The sequence below is a fragment of the Ictidomys tridecemlineatus genome, unplaced genomic scaffold (genome assembly GCF_052094955.1).
Source record: "Ictidomys tridecemlineatus isolate mIctTri1 unplaced genomic scaffold, mIctTri1.hap1 Scaffold_517, whole genome shotgun sequence".
NCBI classification, from domain to species: domain Eukaryota; kingdom Metazoa; phylum Chordata; class Mammalia; order Rodentia; family Sciuridae; genus Ictidomys; species Ictidomys tridecemlineatus.
In genome coordinates, this window is record NW_027523393.1 from 100,601 (window position 1) to 121,450 (window position 20,850).

Sequence of the window (20,850 nt, forward strand, 5' to 3'; positions counted from 1 at the left end):
TCCCTGTGCCCCCAGGGCTCCACTCCCTCTGTCAGTGAACCCACTGCATGGAGGTGTCTTTGCCTGTCTCTGGTCCCTCTCCCCTCCCAGTTGGTGCTATTCCAGGGAACAATGACCTCCTTCTGTGTATCTGCAGATTTCCAGTTCCTGGCATAGCACCTGGAGCATGGTGAACCCTCAGAAGACTGAATAAGGCAAAATGCATTATCTAGGAATTATAATCAACTCCAAGCTAATTCCTCATCAATTCTTAGCAATGGCATAAGGCCATATTAAACCTTGCATTAGAATGACCTATGATGCCCAGTTGAACACAATGACAATAACATACTCAATACAGTAACAAATGAATGGTATTTTAGGCATGGTCAATTGTCAAATGAGGAATTTAATGTAGAGTTTCTTTTTATATCATTAATAGGACCAATGGAAATATTTGAGGAGCCCAGCTTCATGTTATAGAATTCAAACACACTTAAAATTCAAGCAGCTTTTATTTACTAAAGGCCCATAATTGAGGAACAATCTCTCCTTCAATTAAACATTTAGCTTCAGTAAATGTGACTCATGAATTCTCTCCCTGTTTTTAATTCCTGTAGACATTTGCTCAACATCTGGTTTTATAGCCATTAAAATAAAGAGGCTTTGCTGTAATGAAATGTGTATATTCGTCTTGAGTGGGTATCATCATTTTTTTATGAGAGTGTGTCTTGTACCATGCAATTAAAGCCTTCTATCACAACTGGCTTTCAGAATGTATAGAAAGTTATGGTCCCAAAAGACATTTGCTGTAGAAAGATATGAATAGGTAGGAGGAAATGAATTGAAAGAAATCAAAATTATTTTCTAGAATCCTGATGGCATTTGTATTATGTCATTGCAAATTGTCAAATGCTTTAGCCAAGAAAATGAATAAAGAAATTTAATAAAAAGTAATTTATAAAGTGGGATCCCAAACTGCATCCTCCTTGTCCCTCACTCAACTCCTCTCTCACCCTTAACCTTGTTCATTCCCATCCCGGCACCCATACAAAGTCACTGTAGTCACACACATACTTGAGGATTAGCTATTTAAAAAAAAAAACAGTAAATTTGATTATTTTCCACTTCCTGCAACTTAGGGAAAAGATGTACAGTAAGCCTTAAGAATAATTGTGAATGATATATTTTCTTAGATCATAGTTAAATATTGAAACCTCTGTGGATGTGCCCATGTGCATACATGATTGCTCATTTTCATGGGCACAGTGAGAGTCATTTCCAGAAATCCTCCCTTCCATACCTGTTTATCAGTCTCACTGTCTTTTCCTGGCATTTATTATTCTTTGTACAACTTCTTGTCATTTTTCCTAAAAAAGCACATATATCAGCCAGCAATAAACTCATTTTAGTCAAATTCCCATGAAATGCAACTGAAGCTTGACTCTAAAAAAAAAAAATCTGTCCAAGGGACTGAAATACTTTTATTATTATTATTATTATTATTATTATTATTATTATTATTATTATTATAGATTAGTGGTAAGTTAAGAAAGAGAGTGACATGACTCAGGTGGGAAAGAGTAATATGCTAAAAGAAGGTGATGTGTGGTTGGAGTTGATTGTGGTGACCATTCCCAACAAGCACACGTGTCAAGCCACCACACTGTGCACCTCCAATGTGTACCACTGCTATGTGTCAATCACACTTCAATAAAACCAGGAGGGGAGGAAAGGACACCTCTCAGAGACATCGCCCCAGTTCTGTTTGCATGGCCATTATCCCTCCTTTGAATCCTAGACAGTGGACTGGGGATGTTTTGCAAGGCTGTTTAAAAAGTCTTCTGAGGGTTTTGATAGGCCATCTCAAGAATCTTTCCTCTGGAACCACAGAAGGAGTTTTGTGCAGGGCCACCTGTGTGTGTGTGTGTGTAAGGAAAGATGGTGTCGACACCATTCATGGAGAAAAGAGCAAAAGGAGTTTGACTGCATTGTGCTTTTTTTTTTCTTTATTGTTCACGATTTTGTCAACCCTAAACCCCAAATGCCATTTTAATGACAGTCTTTCCAAGGCTCCGGTTGTTGTTTCCTTTGGCTTGTGCCACTTTCATCCTTGTTTCTAAAATTTATGCTATTGTCAGAAATCCTAGATTAAAAATCTAGCAGTGTGGCTCGACACACTTAACTCTCTTTTCTCCCAGGTGTTCAACCCTCTTATCTGGGGTTCATCTTTTCATTTGGTGATCTATGTCCATGTAGATGTGCCAGTCTTTCTCTCTCTCTCTCTCTCTCTCTCTCTCTCTCTCTCTCTCTCTCTCTCACACACACACACACACACACACACACACACACACACACAGGACAGGAAGAGACTTGGGTGCTACTTTGCATCATCACCCCTATTAGGATTATCAGAGCATTGGAATTGTGGGTAGAAGAAGATCTATTTCTTTTGCAAAGGGTGAGAAAAATGGGAGGGTGTCAGGGAAAGGGAAAAGAGAGGAAAATAAAGTGTGTGTGTGTTTTGGATGGGGGAGGGAGGAGGCGAGAGAGGGGATATGAGTGAGTGTGGAGGGAGGAGGGGAAATAAAAGGATATTATATATTTTCTTGTATCTGTCATTTCCCTGCTATCTCCCATATGACTTCTTAATCCATCAGAATGCTGGGAAGATAATTTTTTGGGCGAAATAACATGAGAGAGAGGATAGACTCCCAAGGACCAATGTCTTTATTGCTCGGAGGATAAATGGATTATGTCAGCCATTTTCTGTGGCTGACAGCTTTTCTTATTAACCGATTTTATTTTTTAATCTTCCAGGGAAGAAATATGGTTTTATGTCATAATAAAACGCTGGTCACATCTAATTCTGCCCTCAAACAAACAGATTTCTGAAAGCCTTGCAGAGAAATGTGAAATAACTTTAAAGAGGGGGTTTTTGGATAAAGTCTTTATCCAGGGGCTTGTTCAACTGCAGTGTAAAAGGTTTAGAGAGAGAGGAGAGGAGAGGAGAGAGAGAGAGAGAGAGAGAGAGAGAGAGAGAGAGAGAGAGGAATAGAGGGAGGGAGGGAGAAGGAAGAGGGAGAGAAGAAAAAGAGAAAAGAAGACACACATACACAGCTGTTTTTCTTGGTGATCTCTCTTCAAACACACTCAGGCGTAGTCAGGAAAATGCAGTTTGGAAGAAAGAGGCCCAGGAAGGAGAGCAGAGGGGTGGGGGCCCTCTCTGGGGCTTTGGGTATGAGGAGCTGCTTACCCACACCTCTTCCTCAGGTTTTCTGGAACCATTAGGAGTCAATGACATGTCTTTCAAGAATCAGAAACAAATCTGAGAGGCATGTGGTGCTCAGGGGGCAGTTCTAGTCTATTTTCTAGGAAATTTCCACTAGCTTGAGGATCGAGGTCTTCAGAAACCCCCAAGAAAATCTCCTGTCAAATACCCCACAGGACTCTGGCCTCTGCTCACCTCTGTAGGCCTGCAGCAAGCACATAGACATCACCAACATAAAAAATCACTCGCTTCTCCTCTTCTGTGTGGCACAAAGCAATTTAGCCAGACAGGGCCCCTGCCCACTAGGGGCTTAGCCCAGAAAACATCCTTAATTTGTGCCTCTCGTGTGGTGGCCTGCTTGCTGAAGATCTGGTGCCTTGATTGATAATGATGGCCGAGTCTTACATCGTGCCTTGCTGGGAAGTATTGGTGATTTAAAGCACTTTAAAAATCTGTTAAAAATAAATCGCTTGGATTTTCCAAGGTGTTGTTCTTTTATAAGAGAAATGGGCTTTTCAAAAAAGCATTTTGAAACCTAGGACAGTTTGAGAACTTAAAGCTTGTCCTACAAGTTAGACCAGCCAATGGTGAGGATTGGGGAAACTGCAAGGAATAGATGGGACCAAACCTTCTTACCTGGAAGCCAGGAAGTGGGAATGTCTTGCCTCATTTCTATACTTGGGGAGGCAGACTACTGGTGGAAATGGAGAGAGAATGGTTATTGGAAACCTTTTTTCTCTGACTTGAAATGGCTCCATATCGGGCTGAGTCAGAGGGCCATAAGGACCAGCAGATCCAAGGCAGCAGCCCCAAGCAGCTTTGATCTGAAACAACTCAGGACTTCTCAGAGGGACTTTGACTCTAGGCTATGCTGTTAAAATAAAATAAAACAAAATAAAAACACACAGGGCTTAAGTGAACCATTTTATTAGTTTTGTCATATGGTCATATACAGGACTAATTCTCCAATCAGCCCATAACACATCTCCATTACCTGTGAGCTAGATGAACATGCTGAACCAGCTGTATGGACATGTGGAGTCCTAGCAAAGATCCACTGAGCTGCAAGATAATAAGCAGATTATTAGGCATAACGATCATAGCTATCAACAATAATCAAAACTGTATATGTTTATTTTGCATTAAGCACAAATATATATTATTAAATTATTGCATTTATTACATTTAATCCTTTCAACAAGCTCATTTATTTTACAGATGAAGGAACAGAGGCCAGGAAAAGTTAAATAACTCGTCCGAGGTCACACAACAAAGAAATAAGTTTAAAAGGCTGAGAATTTGCTTCTTAGAACTATACTTTTATCTAAGCATATGAGGTCCAAAAGGTTAAATGACAAAGTAACAAAGGTCACACAGCCAGTTCAAGGGTGCATCTGGATGCTACACAAGGTTTTTAAAGTGTGCCTCCACTTCTCCCACCCCTTATTCCCATGGTTCACTTCATCTCATACACCTGCACCTCCAATCCAGTCCTGCAGAGCTCATTGTTGGTCTTTGGACTGGCTTCACATTTTAGGCCTCTGTGCTTTTACCCATCTTCTAATGGGAAAATCTCACTCACCCCTCAAGACTGAGCTCCACTGCCTCTTCAGTGAGCCTCCTTGAGCCTGCAGCATGAGGTCTGTACCGACATCCGTGTCTCTCTACTGCCCCATTCTTGCCCCTGGTAATGTCTGTGTCTTTTTTCCCAGTGGACTAGGAGCCCTGAAGGACAGGGGTTGTGTTTTTGTCTCCCTCTATTTCTGGTGCTTAATCTTGTGCTTGACAAAGTTGAACAGTTTCTGGTAACTTATATCTTTAATATTAAAGGGGAAGAAGGGCTTGGGTCTATGTCAAACATGCCTTACCACGTGGAAGCCGTGCCTGGGAGACATCTGCACCAGGTGGTGGCAAGGTCCCTAGTTAAGGAATTCCTTTCCTCACAACCTCCTTTCTGGAATGTTTGCAGTCCCTAAATTTCAAGACCAGACGTTACAAACAAAACAAAACAAACAAAAGCTGTCACAATTGTTATTTACAATTCTGCAACAAAAGCATATGGTCATACCTGTCTGCCATCATTAAGGACTCACCCTTCCGCCAGGGAGTCTTACTCAGTCTTTGCAATGAATGATCAGAACCTTCTTCCAGCAGAGCTCCAACCCATTATCTGGCTCTGTATTTTCATGTGAGCATCTCTGGGACACTTTCATAATGTACTTTTAACTCAGAAATTCATAACCAATGTCCTACAAACACTGTCCTTAAGGATGTTAACAAGAGAGAGAGAGAGAGAGAGAGAGGTATGTCTCCAAGGGCAATGAAGCATAGAAAATGCTGAGTTAAGCTACATTAAACATATTTCTTGAGAGCAATACTTTAAAGAGCCTGTATTAGGCAGTGTTTCTCCAATTTCTTTAAACAGGGGGGACTCTAATTAACATCTCTTATAATATTGTGGCTGAAATATAATTTGGTGAGTATTTTTCCACTCTCAAGCATAAACATCCTTGACTCATCTTCCACCGCATATATTTTGAAATTGTTCCTGTCATATGTGTGAAAATGAGGACCACAATCTGAAACAGGTAATGTGGTCTCTGAGGACCGGAAAGGTCTCAGACTCTATTATTAATGCAAAACTAAATTTGGGATCCTCATAAACATTAATTGAGCAGCAAATGGTGGAGCCTTGATCCTCATGCTGACCTGCAGAGGGAATTTCCAGTGGAGTCTGCCATCAGAATGTCCAACTGTCATTACAGTCTGTGATCTCATGCTGTGGGTCATGAGGAAATCAAAATTCCTCATGCCCACTTTTATCCCGGGAAGTTTAGTGTGAGTCTTTGATGCATTTACATGGATCTAATGGATCAATTTTATGAATCAGGAGGCATGGAGACCTATTTGGGCTTTTTCCCACAACTGAGGTACAAAGGGATGTCACTGCATTCTCTTGCATGTGTGGCTCTAATTCAATAATCCATAAAATGAGTCACTGGCGAGCGTTTCAGCTTTCTCTGTTAAATGTGGAATATCAGGAGAATGGTACTGTTTCACAGAGATGTTGAGATAACTGAATGAGCTAATGTCTTGAAAGCATCAAGTTCAGGGCTGGGCATGTGATAAGTATTTAATAAATAGTTGGACTTTGTTAAATAATATCAGTAATGGTGATAACAAAGTTTGTATACATCATTATTTGGAACATAATAATAAGCACTTCATAATATTTTAAAAAATTGAATGAATACTAGTGTTATGCCTTTTGTCTCCGGTGACCAGTTTGTCTCCATATACTTGTGGAAACAGTTCTTTTCTGATTCTTGAGGATTTCCCGGGATTTTAATGCATTTATCTTTGTTTTTATTTAATGAGGCACTACAATCATGTAGCTCACAGCAGCAGACATTTATCCTCTCACAGTTCTGGAAGCTGTAAGTCCAAAATGAAGGTGTCAGCAGGGAAGGCTTCCTCTGGAAGGGAGACTCCGTAGGGAAAGGTACTTCCTGCTGTTTCTTATTTTGGGGTTGTGGCTTGATGTTCTAGGTCCTTGATGTTCCTTGGCTTACAGCTGCATCACTCCAAACTCTATCTCTGTAGTCAGGTTATTCCTGTGTGTCTCTGTCTTCACATGACAGTTCTTCTTATGAGGAGGCCAGTTAGATCAGGACCTACTCTAGTGACCTCATCTTAATTAAGTCTGCACACACACCATTTCCTTACACAGGTGATAGGGGTTAAGACTTACACATACTTTTTTGGATTATGCAATTGAACCCATGATGATTGCTACCTCTAGACATCTTATTAAGTAAATGATAAATGCATCTAAAGTTAAGTCTTTGTTCTACTTTCCATGATGAGCAGGAAATGCATTCCAAGTGACGTACTCTGGGAAGAATTGGAGTCATAAGATAAAGTACTGTTGGCACTAGAACCATGTTTCTATAGGAGTCATGGTTACCAGGCCTGAGACATAGGCCCCATATACCTGTCCATCACTGGAGCTGGTACTAAAGTGTTATGATTGGTTCCATAAAAACCGTGTCAGGGAAGGGGAGGACACTTTTACATCCTTCTCTTCCAAAGAGAAGGATGTAAAAGACTAAAACAATATATACCAATTCTACAAAGGAAATGTCCAACTCTAGGGGAATGGTGCCTCCTCCTGATGGAATACTACCGAGCCAAGAAGGTATGTTTGTGCACATCTTTGTAAAAACATGTAGAAAAGTTTATGGCAATGCCCAAAGAAAAGTGTTTTCTAAATTGCCTTCCAAATTTTCTGTAACAAAGGTGATACTTAGAAAGATTTAAGACATTCAATTTATGTAGATGAGACAACCTTGGGCTAGCTATTGTAAGAAATAAGTATGGTAGTTATGTTGACATAACACTGAAAGATTTATTTGGAACAAAGAATTGATATCAGAATTTGTACAAAGCTAAACTTGCAAGCGAGACATTTGGCAGGTGAAAAGGAACCTAAGGAGATGAAGAGATGTCAAAAGCAAGAGTTTTGACTGGCACAAAATGAGTAAAGACAATAAGAGACGTCTTGGAAGATGGTGGATTAAAAACAAGCCCACATTCTTCTGTCTAGCTATTGTAACTGAAAAACAATAGTGTCATCTGATAAAAACAATCAATAACCCTCAGTGTAGGCTTAGGAAACAACGAATAGTTCTAAGAAAATGCAGTGACCCTGATTCTGCAATACCCACTGAAGAAGCTAACCAAGAGGCAGGAGCAACACCTGAAGAAGGTTTGAATGAGTTGCAGGTTTCAAAGAAATAAACAATGACTGTAAAAAACAAAACAAGTTACAAAACCGAAGGACTGAAAAAAAAATGGAAATAATACAAGGCGTGAAAGAGGGTCCCCAGGAGGTTGTTAAGAACAAAATCAAGTGCAGAAGCTCAGAATCTCAAGGATGTCTGAGTATCCAATGAAGAGAAGTGGAAAATCATGTAAATAGACAACATGTTTAAATCAAAGTAGCACTAGAGGAAATGAGAAAGACCAGAATCAGGGATGCAAAGGTAACAAACAACAAAAAAAGTATTACTTGAAAGAAACTTCATCCTGTAAATTGTAAAGACCTGGAGAGTTCCACTGAAGAATGGTCCTCAAAGAAAGATCCCTCTTTCTCCATTTTTATTTTGAGAAGTTAGAGCCAAAGACAGGTTACAGAGAGGGGAAAACAATGAAAAAATAAAATCAAAAAAGGCAAGGGTAACTGGTCTGCTTATTCTGAGAACTATCATTTAAATAAAAATAAACATGACTTTATTGCTTCAATTCTCAAGTTTTTGAAGAACAGACTTCAAAATGGTGTATGCTTATGTGGGCTCATGTATGGGCATGTACCTGGCTTCAAAAATCTACACAAAGCTAAATGCAGAATTATTAAACGTAGTTATTGTTCTCGCTCTCTACCCACTTAGTATCTATTTTTAAGGACTAAAGAGAAACACTTCACACATAAGACCCAAATAAAACTAGAGACTGATAATTTTTTTCTGCATTTAGAAAGAAAAGTCTCCTAAAAAACATTCCCATAATCTAAGTGGCTTCATAAAGCAGCAATTCATTCTGTCACAGTTCTGGAGACCAGAAGTTGGAAATCAAGGTGTTAATCAATGGTCTTTCCTAAGGCTCTGTAAAGTATCCTGCCTTCCTTCTTCCAGCTTCTGTTGGTGGCCAGCAGTCCTTGGTGTTGCCTGGTTTATGAAAGAATAATTCCATCTCCACCTCCGTCTTCATATCTGTCATCTGCCTTTTGTGTGTGTTTGTGTCCAAATTCCCCTCTTCTCAGAAGGACACCAAGCCCTGGGTTAGGAGCCACCTAACTCAGCATGGTCTAACCTCCACGACATTTGCAAAGACTTATTTACAAAGAATGTCACATTTACAGGTTCTGGGTGGGAATTTATTTTGTGGGGACATTATTCAGCCCAGAACTCTGCTGTTGAGCCATTTTGGTAGGATCTAAATGTATTCTACTAATGTGCCAGCAGTACTGGGTGTTCTCCATGCCCCGGTTTGAAGGAGCCATGAGCAAGCAGCAAGTGAGTGATGAGGAGGCTCCAAGGAGAAATCAGGATGGCCAGATGCATCTTAGGCCTCACCTTGTGCATCCCAGGAGGAACAGTTATGGGGGACAATCAGGGACTTACAGGTACTTTTTTTTCCATTTTTCTCTGCTCACTCAAGAGCCTAATTATGGACACTGTCCTCTCAGTCCCTTAAAAAGTCAACTACTTCCCCCCTCCAGGGTCCTTTGCACTGAGATGAAGATGGAAGCAAAGATGAATATCTGCTGTGGACTCGAAAAGGCCCTGAAATGTTGTGACACAGAGGGCAAGGTCTCACTCAGAGCCAGACTGGAATCATGGCTTTCACATTTGCTTACTGCATGACCTTGGGAAATTACTTAATGTCTGTGGGCCTCAGTGTCCCCACTTTAAAAGGGGATGTCATGATGGCCACTCCCTCAAACATTTTCTTAATATTTAAAAAAATTATAGTCATCTTAAAAGCTATCCCACTCCTTGGTTTATACCCAAAGGAGTTAAAGCTATATAATAATAAGGGGTAATTAGATAATTAAAAAGGCAGGGAGGCAGTTCAGGAAGTTTATTTTTTAAATACAGTAAAGAGCACATATTTAAAGTAAGATATTGAAGTCAAATAATTCCTCAATCTTAAAAATCATATTCCCTAATAAATTAAGGAAATAGAGAAACATGTACATCATCATCATTTTATGGGGCTGGGGAATTGAACCCAGGGGAACTCTACCACTAAGTTACACCCCCATCCCTTTTTAATTTTTTATTTTAGGGCAGGATCTCACTAAGTGGTTAAGGCTGGCCTTGAACTCACAATCCTGCCTCAGCGTCTGGTGTCACTGGGGTTACAAGTGTGCACCACTGTGCGCAGCAATGTGAATATTATTAATGAGGAATAAAAATAATAAATACAAAAGGTGAAACACTCAATTAATTGGATACTTTTCTAGTATAAGACTGAATGATTATTATTTTTCTGACTAAAGGTACAGAACCTTAATAGATCCAGGGGTGGCAGCACACACCTGTAATCCCAGTGGCTTGGGAGGCTGAGACAGGAAGATTGCAAGTTCAAGTCCAGCCTCAGCAAAAGTAAGGTTCTAAGCAACTCAGTGAGATCCTGTCTCTAAATAAAATATAAAATATGACTGCAAATGTGACTCGGTGCTCAAATGCCCCTGAGTTCAATCCCTGCTACACAAACAAAACAACCTAAATAGATAATTACCATAAAACAAGATACTAAATTTTATTGTTTGCAGATGGTAATATTATCTTTTTGAAAAATCTAAAAGAATAAAATAACTGTTAGAATTACTAAGAATTTTATAAAGTGTTTCTTTGAACTTGAATTCTCTATATAATTCATTATTAAAATGTCAATGAATACCATCAAAAGCCTACCAATCAAGAAAAGTCCAGGATCAGACAAATTCTCAGCCAAGTTCTACAAGAGCTTCAAGTAAAAATTAATACCATACTCCTCAAATTATTTCATGAATTAAAAAAGGAAGGAAACCTTTATAACTTATTCTATGAGGCTAGTATCATCACCCTGATACCAAAACTAGACAAAGACACATCAAGAAAAAAAAACTTCAGACAGATGAACATGGAGGCAAAAATTCTCAATAAAGTTCTGGGTAAATTGCATACAAAAGCATATTAGAAAATAGTGCACCATGATCAATAAACCAAAATCAATAAATATAATACATCACATCAATAGACTTAAAGACAAGAATCATATGATTATCTCAATTGATGGAGAAAAAGCATTTGACAAAATACAGCACCTCTTCATGTTCAAAACACCAGACAAAACAGGCATAGTAGGAACATATCTTAACATTGTAAAAGCTATATATGCTAAGCTCAAGGCCGACATTATTCTAAACAGAGAAAAATAGAAAGCATTCCCTCTAAAAACTGGAACACATGGGAATGTCCTCTTTTACCACTTCTATTCAATATAGTCCTTGAAACTCTAGCCAGAACAATTAGATGAAAGAAATTAAAGAATATGAATTGGAAAAGAAGAACTCAAATTATCACTATCTGCTGATGACATGAGTCTATGTTTAGAAGATCCAAAAAATTCCACCAGAAAATTTCAAATTCAGCAAAGTAGCAAATATGTGAAAGAAAAATTCAACATCTCTAGCAATTAGAGAAATGCAAACCAAAACTAAGATTTCATCTCACTCTAGTCAGAGTGGCAATTTTCAAGAATACAAGCAACAATAAGTGTTAGCAAGGATGTGGGTGGGGGGAAAGGCACACTCATACATTGCTGATGGGACTGCAAATTGGTGCAACCACTCTGGAAAGCAGTACGGAGATTCCTCAGAAAACTTGAAATGAACCACCATTTGACCCAGTTATCTCACTCCTCAGTTTATACCCAAAAGACTTAAAATCAGCATACTACAGAGACGCAGCCACATCAATGTTTGCAGTAACTCAATTCACAATAGCTAAATTATGGAACCAACATAGATGCCTTTTAACAGATGAATGGATAAAGAAAATGTGGTACATATACACAATGGAACATTACTCAGCCTTAAAGAAGAATGAAATTATGGCATTTGCAGGTAAATGGATGGAGCTGGAGAATATCATACTAAGCGAAATAAGCCAATCCCCCCAAAAAATATTTGAATTTTTTCTCTGATAAGTGAATGCTGATCCATGATGTGTGTGTGAGGGTGGCTAGGGAAGAACAGAGGAACTTTGGATTGGGCAGAGAGGAGTGAGGGGAGGGGAGACAGTGTGGAGTGGGAAGGATGGTGGAATGAAACAGACATTATTACCCTATATACGTGCATGATTGCATGATCGGTGTGACTCTGCATCATGTACCGCCAAAGGAATAAGAGGTTGTGCTCCATTTGTGTACAATGTGTCAAAATGCATTCTACTGTCATGTATAACTAATTAGAGAAAGTTAAAAAACAAAGTCAATAACTGTCCCATAATTCAACAATGATCATTTTGAAGGTGGAATTTTAAAAACCCCTAAGATTCTGCATAGCAAAGGAAACAAGAGCAGAAGAGAGAGAGAACATATAGAATGGGAGAAGATCTTTGCTACCTGCTTCTCAGATAGGGCATTCATATCCAGAACACACAAAGCTTAATATTAAAAAAAAACAAATAAACCAAATCAATAAATGGGTAAAAGAATGAAACATATACTTCTTAAAAGAAGAAATAGAAGAATGTTCATCACATCTAGCAATTAGAGAAATGCAAATTAAAACTACAATGAGATTCCACCTCACTGTGTCATAATGACAATTTTCAAGAATACAAACAATAAATGCTGGTGATGATGTGGATAAAAGGTACACTTATGCATTGTTGGTGGGACTGCAAATTAGTGCAACTACTCTGGAAAGCAATATGGAGATTCCTCAAAGAGCTAGAGATGGAACCACCAAATGACACACCTAGCCCACTCTTTGGTGTACCTCCAAAAGATCTAAAATCAGTAATATTATAAGAATGTGGCCACATCAATATTTACAGCAGCACAATTCATAATCGCCAAGCTATGGAACCAATCTAGGTGCCATTTAACAGATTAATGTATAAATAAAATGTGGTACATATACACAATGGAGTATTACTCAGCCATAAGGAAGAATGAAATTTTGGCATTTGCCAGTATATGGATGAACTGGAGACTTTCCTAATAAATGAAATAGTTCAGACCCCCAAAAGTCAAAGTTGGAATATTTTGCCTGATATGTAGAAGCAAGTCCAAAATAAGGGGAAGAGAGAAAGAGAGGGAGAGTGGGGAGAGAGAGAGGGGGGGAAGAGTGAAGAGAGAGAGAGAGAGAGAGAGAGAGAGAGAGAGAGAGAGAGAGAGAGAGAGAACGGGAAGGGGGATTCTATCAAAATAGAAGAAAAATCAGTGGAATAGATTAAGGGAATTGAGTGGGAGGGAGGAGGGATGGAATAGGGAAAGACAGTGGAATGAATATGACTTAACTTTCCTGTGTACATATATGAATATACCTCAGTGAATCTTGCCATCATGTGTACACACAAGACACTAATTTAAAAAATTATAAGTAAATCAGTAGAGTAGGGAAAAAGAATGAGGGGAGGGAGGAGGGAAGGGAGAGGGGAAATATTGGAGACTGAATTAGAGCAAATTATATTCTATGCTTTTATAATTATGTCAAAATGAATCCTAATGTTATGTATAACTAAAAAGAGTCAATAAAAATAAATTTAAAAAGTGCTTGGGTAGGACAGTAGCCATGAAAGGTATTGATAAGTAATTGGATCCAAAATGTATTTTCATAGAAATGTAATATAACTCATTATTAACTTAAGGTAATGAGGAAAAATATAATTTTGCTTTTGAACGTTTTATTTTTATCATGTATTAATTATACCTGTTAATGGGATTCAATGTGGCATTTTAATACATGCACTGATCGAATTGATCCTCCCTTTGCTAACCTTCCCCCACACTTCCTAACCTCTAATAACTACTCTTCTACATTCAGGTCATCATCTGTTTAACATCCACCTATGAAAGAGAACATGTGGCACTTGTATCTCTGTGTCTGGTTTATTTTACTAAAAATCTTGTCTTCCAATTTCATCCATTTTTGCTGTAAATGACAGAATTTCATTCTTCTTTATGAATGAAAATTATTGTCTGTATACCACATTTTCTTGATCCATCCACCCATTGACAGGTTGGTTCCATATCTTAGCTATTGTATGGATAGTGCTATGATAAACATAGGCGCAGGTATCTGCTTGGTATGCTGATGTCATTTATTTTGGATATATATCCAGAAACAACATCACAAATGTATATGGTAGATCTATTTCTAGTTTTATGATGAACTCCACTCTATTCTCCAGAATGGTTGGACTAACTTACATTCCCTGGTGTATGAGAGGGTTTTTTTTTTTCTTCTCTGCATCCTTACCAGCATTTGTTATTTTTTGTTTATTCCATAATAGCCCCTCTAACATGGGTGTGATGAAATCTCACTGTGATTTTTATTTTTATTTACCCAATGGCTGATAATGATAATGAATAATATTAAGTATTTTTTTTCATATATTTGTTGACCATTTGTATTTCTTTCTTTCTTTCTTTCTTTTTCTTTCTTTCTTTCTTTCTTTCAGAGGCATTCATTTTAATTGCTTACTTGTTTGTTAAGTTCTTTGAGGACTTTATACATTCTGGATATTAATCTTTTGCCAGATGAACAGTTGGCAGATATTTTTTCCATTCTGTAGGTTGTCTCTTCGCTTTATTGATTGTTTCTTTTGCTGTGCAGAAGCATTCTAGTTTGACATGATATTATCTGTCTTTTCTATTGTTGCCTAGGTTTTGGGGGTCATATCTAAGAAATTATGGACCATTCCAAGGTCTTGAGGCATTTCTCCTATGTTTTCTTTTAGTCAGTTGAAAGTTTCAAGTCTTACATTTATATCATTGTCCATTTTGAGTTGAGTTTTGTACACGGTAGGAGAGGAAAAATATCATTTTAATAATGAAAAAAAGTATCATACGGAACCAGATGGTGCCCAAGACTCCTTTTTGAAAATTACTCCCAAATTAACCTATAACTTTAATTTTGAGATGAATTTCATATTCACATACAAACTTTAATTCAGCATCTATCTCTCCTTCTTCCCAATGTTTCAGTGAACGAATGGAAAAAAAAAAAAAAACATGTCTTAGTATTTCTGATATCCTACATGGCTGTTAAGAGATTAGTCTAAAAAATTAATATATCAGAAAATTAAGAAATTACAGTAAAATGTAAAATGAAAAAGCTCACCTTGATGTCATCACTCAACAAAGTCGAGGAATCCACAGTTAAATGTAAGAGAAAATGATTTCCAAAATCGTGATCCCCCCCCCCCCAGGGAAAGCCCTAGACCTGATCATGGGACTGATAGCAGAAAGCAGGATACTTAATTGGAGGGTCATGAATGGCAGCTGCTTGGTGCCAGAGTGCCTAGTTGCAGCATTTGTTGTTGGTTAAATTCATGAGTGGGGTTCTTTTTTTTTTTTCCTGGTTATTATTTTATTTGTTCTTTTTTTTTTATTTGTGTGTGAGAGTAAAGTCAATCTTAACATATTTGTACAAACATGGAGTATTTGTATTGGTATTATAAAATAAATAAAATAATAAAATAAATAAAAGTTTTCCAATTAGGAGACCACTCTTGAAGATGTACATGATGTGGAGATTCACTGTGGTGTGTTCATATATGTACATAGGAAGTTTACGCCAGATTCTTGCCACTGTCTTTCCTATTCCCATCTCCCCCACCCTTCCCTCCATTGCCCTTCGTCTAATCCACTGAACATCTTTCCTTCCCCCTTGTTATGTGTTAGCATCTGCTTATCGGAGAGAACATTTGGCCTTTGGTTTTGGGGGACTGGCTTCTTTCACTTAGCATGATAGTCTCCAGATTGACCCATTCACCGACAAATACCATAAAGTCATTCTTTTTTTACGGCTAAAAAATTCTACTGTGTATACACCACATTTTCTTTAACCACTGAATGGGGTTCTTTAAATGATATGGGACTTTGCTCATTCTAGGTTGAGAACAGGTACTGAGCGCTACTGCCTGAGACCTGCTGGAGAAGAGAAGGTGTGTCCTGAGACACACTCAGCAAGAAGAAGAGACAGTATCCCTGAGGGGCTGAGTGAGCAGGTGCAGTGTCTTCTCCCAATCTCTCCAGTCAGATAGGCACCCACTGGCTCCTACAGGAAAAATTGGTAAGAGGGACAGGGAGAGGATAGGAGTCACCGTAAAGGAAATAATATTAATTTGAGTGAGTAAAAAAAAATAAAAGTTATGAATAACAAAATACAGCATACAGGAGATTGAAAGGTGAAGAATTAATAATTTTTCAAACATAGGACACTGACAAAACATGGACATGTTGAGCTCCTACACATGGTTGAGAGAAAAACATGCAGTTTTATGGTTCTCTCTGGTCCTATCACTGACTCCGATTTCTCACGTTTCAACCCCAAATGCTTCATTCCCTGAACAATCTACCTACAAAGCCGTAAGTCAATTCTATTCCAACACCTTTATTTTGATGTTCAACATACCTCTTACCATTAACTGATATCTCTTTTATTTTCTGCTTCTTATGTTGTTGTCTTCTATCTGTCTGGTAGGATGTAAGTTTTAAGAGAGTAGGAGTATTTTCTTGTTTATCACTATTTTTTCTGCTCCTAGAAATTTTTTTTTGTGTAACCAAAATATACTTTAAAAATGATGGCAAATGATTTTTTCCAGATGTACAAAAGTTAAAAGAATCTGTCAACAGCAGACTTGTATTTAGAAGGACCATTGAAGTCTTTCAGGAAGAGAGAGAGTTATGTTGGATGAAAGCCTGGGTCCATACAAAGATATGAAGAAATGGTAACTATATGAGTAAATACAGCGCACTTTTTTATTTGATATTATTTAAAAATAATCAACTCTAAACAAAACAAGTTAAAATAAGTGCTGGTAGATACCTTATATAAAAGTAAAATGTATAAAAACAATAGAACAAGGTTTGGAGAGAAAAGGCTTTCCATACTGAATGCCAAGTGGTATAACATCAGTTAAAGGTTGACAGTGCTAAGAATGTGTATCATCGATCTTGGGAGGCTGAGGCAGGAGGATTGCAAGTTAAAAGTTAGCCTCAGGAAAAGTGAGGAGCTAAACAACTCAGTGAGAGCCTGTATCTAAATAAAATACAAAAAGGCTGTGGATGTGACTCAGTGGTTGAGTGCCCCCTGAGTTCAATCCCTAGTACCCCCCACAAAGAAAGAGTGAAAACATGGAGAATATATATGCCATGCTGATATTAGTTGCACAAAAGCTGGAGTGTTGTTAATATGAGACAAGGAGATTTTAAAAAATTACCACCAGGGATGAAAAGGTCATTTTGTCATAATCAAGAGGTCAAGAGGACATAACAGTTAAAATGTTAATGTAGCTAATAACAAAGCTTCAAAATACATGAAGTAAAAACTGATAGAATTAGAGAGGGGTTATAGGAAACCATCAATTACCATTGGAAATTTTAACAGAAGATTTGAACATCATATCAGCCAATTTGAACTAATTGTTATTTATAGAATATTTTTTACAACATCAGTAGAAAGCATTCTTTGGAAGTGCACAAAAAACATACCTAAATATTTGGAAACTAAACGATATACTCATAAATGATCCACAGGTCAAAGATGAAGTAGAAAGGGAGAGCAGAAAGTATTTTGAACTGAATGAAAATGAGAACACAATATACCTCAGTTTTTGGAATGCTTCTAAAGCAGTAATTGGGGGTTTATACATAGCACTATACACTATATACGCATAAATGAAAATAACAAAGTTGTCAAATCATTAATTTCATTTTTCTCTTTAAGAAACTATCAAATAAAGAGAAAATTAAACCTAAAGTAAGCAGGAGAAATAAAGACCAAATGAAGTAGAATCAAAATACGGGAGAGAAAGGAGAAAATCAGTGAAAGTTTTTTGTTCAAGAATATCAATACATTTGATAAATGTCTAGCCAACTTTTCAGGAAGAAGACAAAAGAAATCAATTTAAATAAGGGAATAAGGGAGCTTATGTCATTACAGACTTTACAAAGGTTAAACGTTAATAAGGGAATATTATAAACAATAATTTTTTTTAAAGAGAGAGGGAGAGAGGGGGAGAGAGAGAGAGAGAGAGAGAGAGAGAGAGAGAGAGAGAGAGAGAAAGAATTTTTTTAATATTTATTTTTTAGTTATCAGCGGACACAACATCTTTGTTTGTATGTGGTGCTGAGGATCGAACCCAGGCCGCACTCATGCCAGGTGAGCGCGCTACCGCTTGAGCCACATCCCCAGCCCAATAATTTATTTGCCAATAAATCCAACATCATAGAGGAAGTAGACAAATTCCTTGGAAGATACAAACTGTGAAAGGTCAACCAAGAAAACAACAGATAGCATAAGAAATAAGTTCTGATCCTTTGTTGCACAGTAGAGTGACTGTAGATGATGATAATGCGCTATATATTTGAGACATGCTAGAAGAAAATATTTTGAATGCAAAGAAATGGTTTGTGTTTGGGAAGGTAGATTAGGTCAGCCTGATTTGAACATTGCACAATGTGTACTTATATTCAAACATCTCATATTACCTTGTAAATATGTATAATCTTATGTCATTTAAAAATAATAAAGATTTAGAACTACATAACATAAAGAGCCCTGTATCTGCTAACTAAATTGAAATTGCAGTTTAAAACTTTCCTACAAAGAAAAATTGGATTGACAAACACCAGATATATAACTCACATTCTACATAAATTCTTCCAGAAAACTGAGAAGAAAAAAATACTTTCCAGTTCATTCTAGAAGGCCAGTATTACTCTGCCTCCAAAATGTGAAAAGGACATTTCAAGAAAACAGAACTACATAAAAACATAACCTCGTGAATAGGAGGCAAGAATTCTAAAGAATATTCTAGAAAACTGGATCCACCTATATATGAAAAGTATTATATATTATGATCAAGTGTGGTATATTTTATATATTTATATAAGGTGATTTGAAAACAAATTAATTTGCCATATGAAAAAATTCAAAGGGAAAGTCCATAAGGTTATCTCAATCATAATAATCATAAGATTATCTCAGCAAACATAAAAAGCATTTGATAGTATCTAAAATCATTCATGGGAGGCTCAGCAACCTGCGGAGTGACAGAGCTGCCTCACGCGCCTAAAGGGTAGGTGGACCTGCAACCCACCAGCAGGACAGGTCCAGCAGCCTGCTGAGGGGCAGGCCCACCACCTACCCCAGTGCCTGCAAGGTAGGTGGGACTGTGACCACTGGCAGATCAGGCCCAGCAGCCTGCTGAGGGGCGGAGCCGCCCCCTCCCCCCGCACCTGCAAGGTAGGCGGACCTGCGACCCACAGGCAGGTCAGGCCCAGCAACCTGCAGAGTGACAGAGCTGCCCCACGCACCTGCAGGGTAGGCGGACCTGCGACCGACCAACAGAGCAGATAATATTTAGAGCAGATAATAATTAGAGCCCTAATATCCAGAGTATATAAAGAACTCAAAAAATTAGACAATAAGATAACAAATAACCCAATCAACAAATGGGCCAAGGACCTGAACAGACACTTCTCAGAGGAGGACATACAATCAATCAACAAGTACATGGAAAAATGCTCACCATCTCTAGTAGTCAGAGAAATGCAAATCAAAACCATCCTAAGATACCATCTCACTCCAGTAAGATTGGCAGCCATTATGAAGTCAAACAACAACCGAGGATGTGGGGAAAAGGGTATACTTATACATTGTTGGTGGGACTGCAATTTGGTGCAGCCAATTTGGAAAGCAGTATGGAGATTTCTTGGAAAGCTGGGAATGGAACCACCATTTGACCCAGCTATTCCCCTTCTCGGTCTATTCCCTAAAGACCTAAAAAGAGCATGCTACAGGGACACTGCTACATCGATGTTCATAGCAGCACAATTCACAATAGCAAGACTGTGGAACCAACCTAGATGCCCTTCAATAGATGAATGAATAAAAAAAAATATGGCATTTATACACAATGGAGTATTACTCTGCATTAAAAAATGACAAAATCATAGAATTTGGAGGGAAATGAATGGCATTAGAGCAGATTATGCTAAGTGAAGCTAGCCAAGCCCTAAAAAACAAATGCCAAATGTCTTCTTTGATATAAAGAGAGTAACTAAGAACAGACTAGAGAAGAAGAGCACGAGAAGAAGACCAACATTAAACAAGGATGAGAGGTGGGAGGGAAAGGGGGAGAGAAGGGAAATTGTATGGAAATGGAAGGAGACCCTCAGGGTTATACAAAATTACATACAAAAGGAAGTGAGGGGAAAGGGAAAAAATAATACAACAGGGAGGAATGAATTACAGTAGAGGGGGTAGAGAGAGAAGAGGGGAGGGGAGGGGAGGGGAGGGGGGATAGTAGAGGATAGGAAAGGCAGTAGAATACAACAGACATGAGTATGTCAATATGTAAATCAATGGAAGTGTAACTGATGTGATTCTGCAAGCTGTATACAGGGTAAAAATGGGAGTTCATAACCCACTTGAATCAAAATGTGAAATATGATATATCAAGAACTATGTAATGTTTTGAACAATCAACAATAAAAAAATAAAGTTTATGCTGATTCTCAAAAAAAAAAAAAAAAAATAAAATCATTCATGAGAAAAAATTTTGAGCAAAGTAGGTAGAGAAGGGAACTTCTTCAGATTGATAAAGGGTTTCTACCAAAAACCTATACCTAACACTATTTTAGCTAATTTATAGCTAAAATTTACATGAAAATGCAAAGGATGTTGTAAAGTGAAAACAACTTTAAAATAACAATAGTCAGAAGAGGAACAATACCTCATTTCAAAGATTATTCTAAAACTACATTAATTAAGACAGTGCAAGGGCTGGGGTTGTGGCTTAGTAGTAGGG

General features: G+C 37.9%; 1 long non-coding RNA gene across 1 annotated transcript in view; it reads right to left on the reverse strand.

The window, feature by feature from the left end:
• The window catches only part of LOC144373862 (uncharacterized), a 30,716-nt gene extending 24,883 nt beyond the window's left edge, over window positions 1-5,833 (reverse strand). The window contains exons 1-2 of the long non-coding RNA XR_013433400.1: window positions 5,119-5,833; window positions 4,245-4,312 (exon numbers count right to left, since the gene is read on the reverse strand). This is a non-coding gene — a long non-coding RNA (uncharacterized LOC144373862). The remainder of the gene's footprint in view (window positions 1-4,244; window positions 4,313-5,118) is intronic.
• Window positions 5,834-20,850: the final 15,017 nt, after the last annotated feature.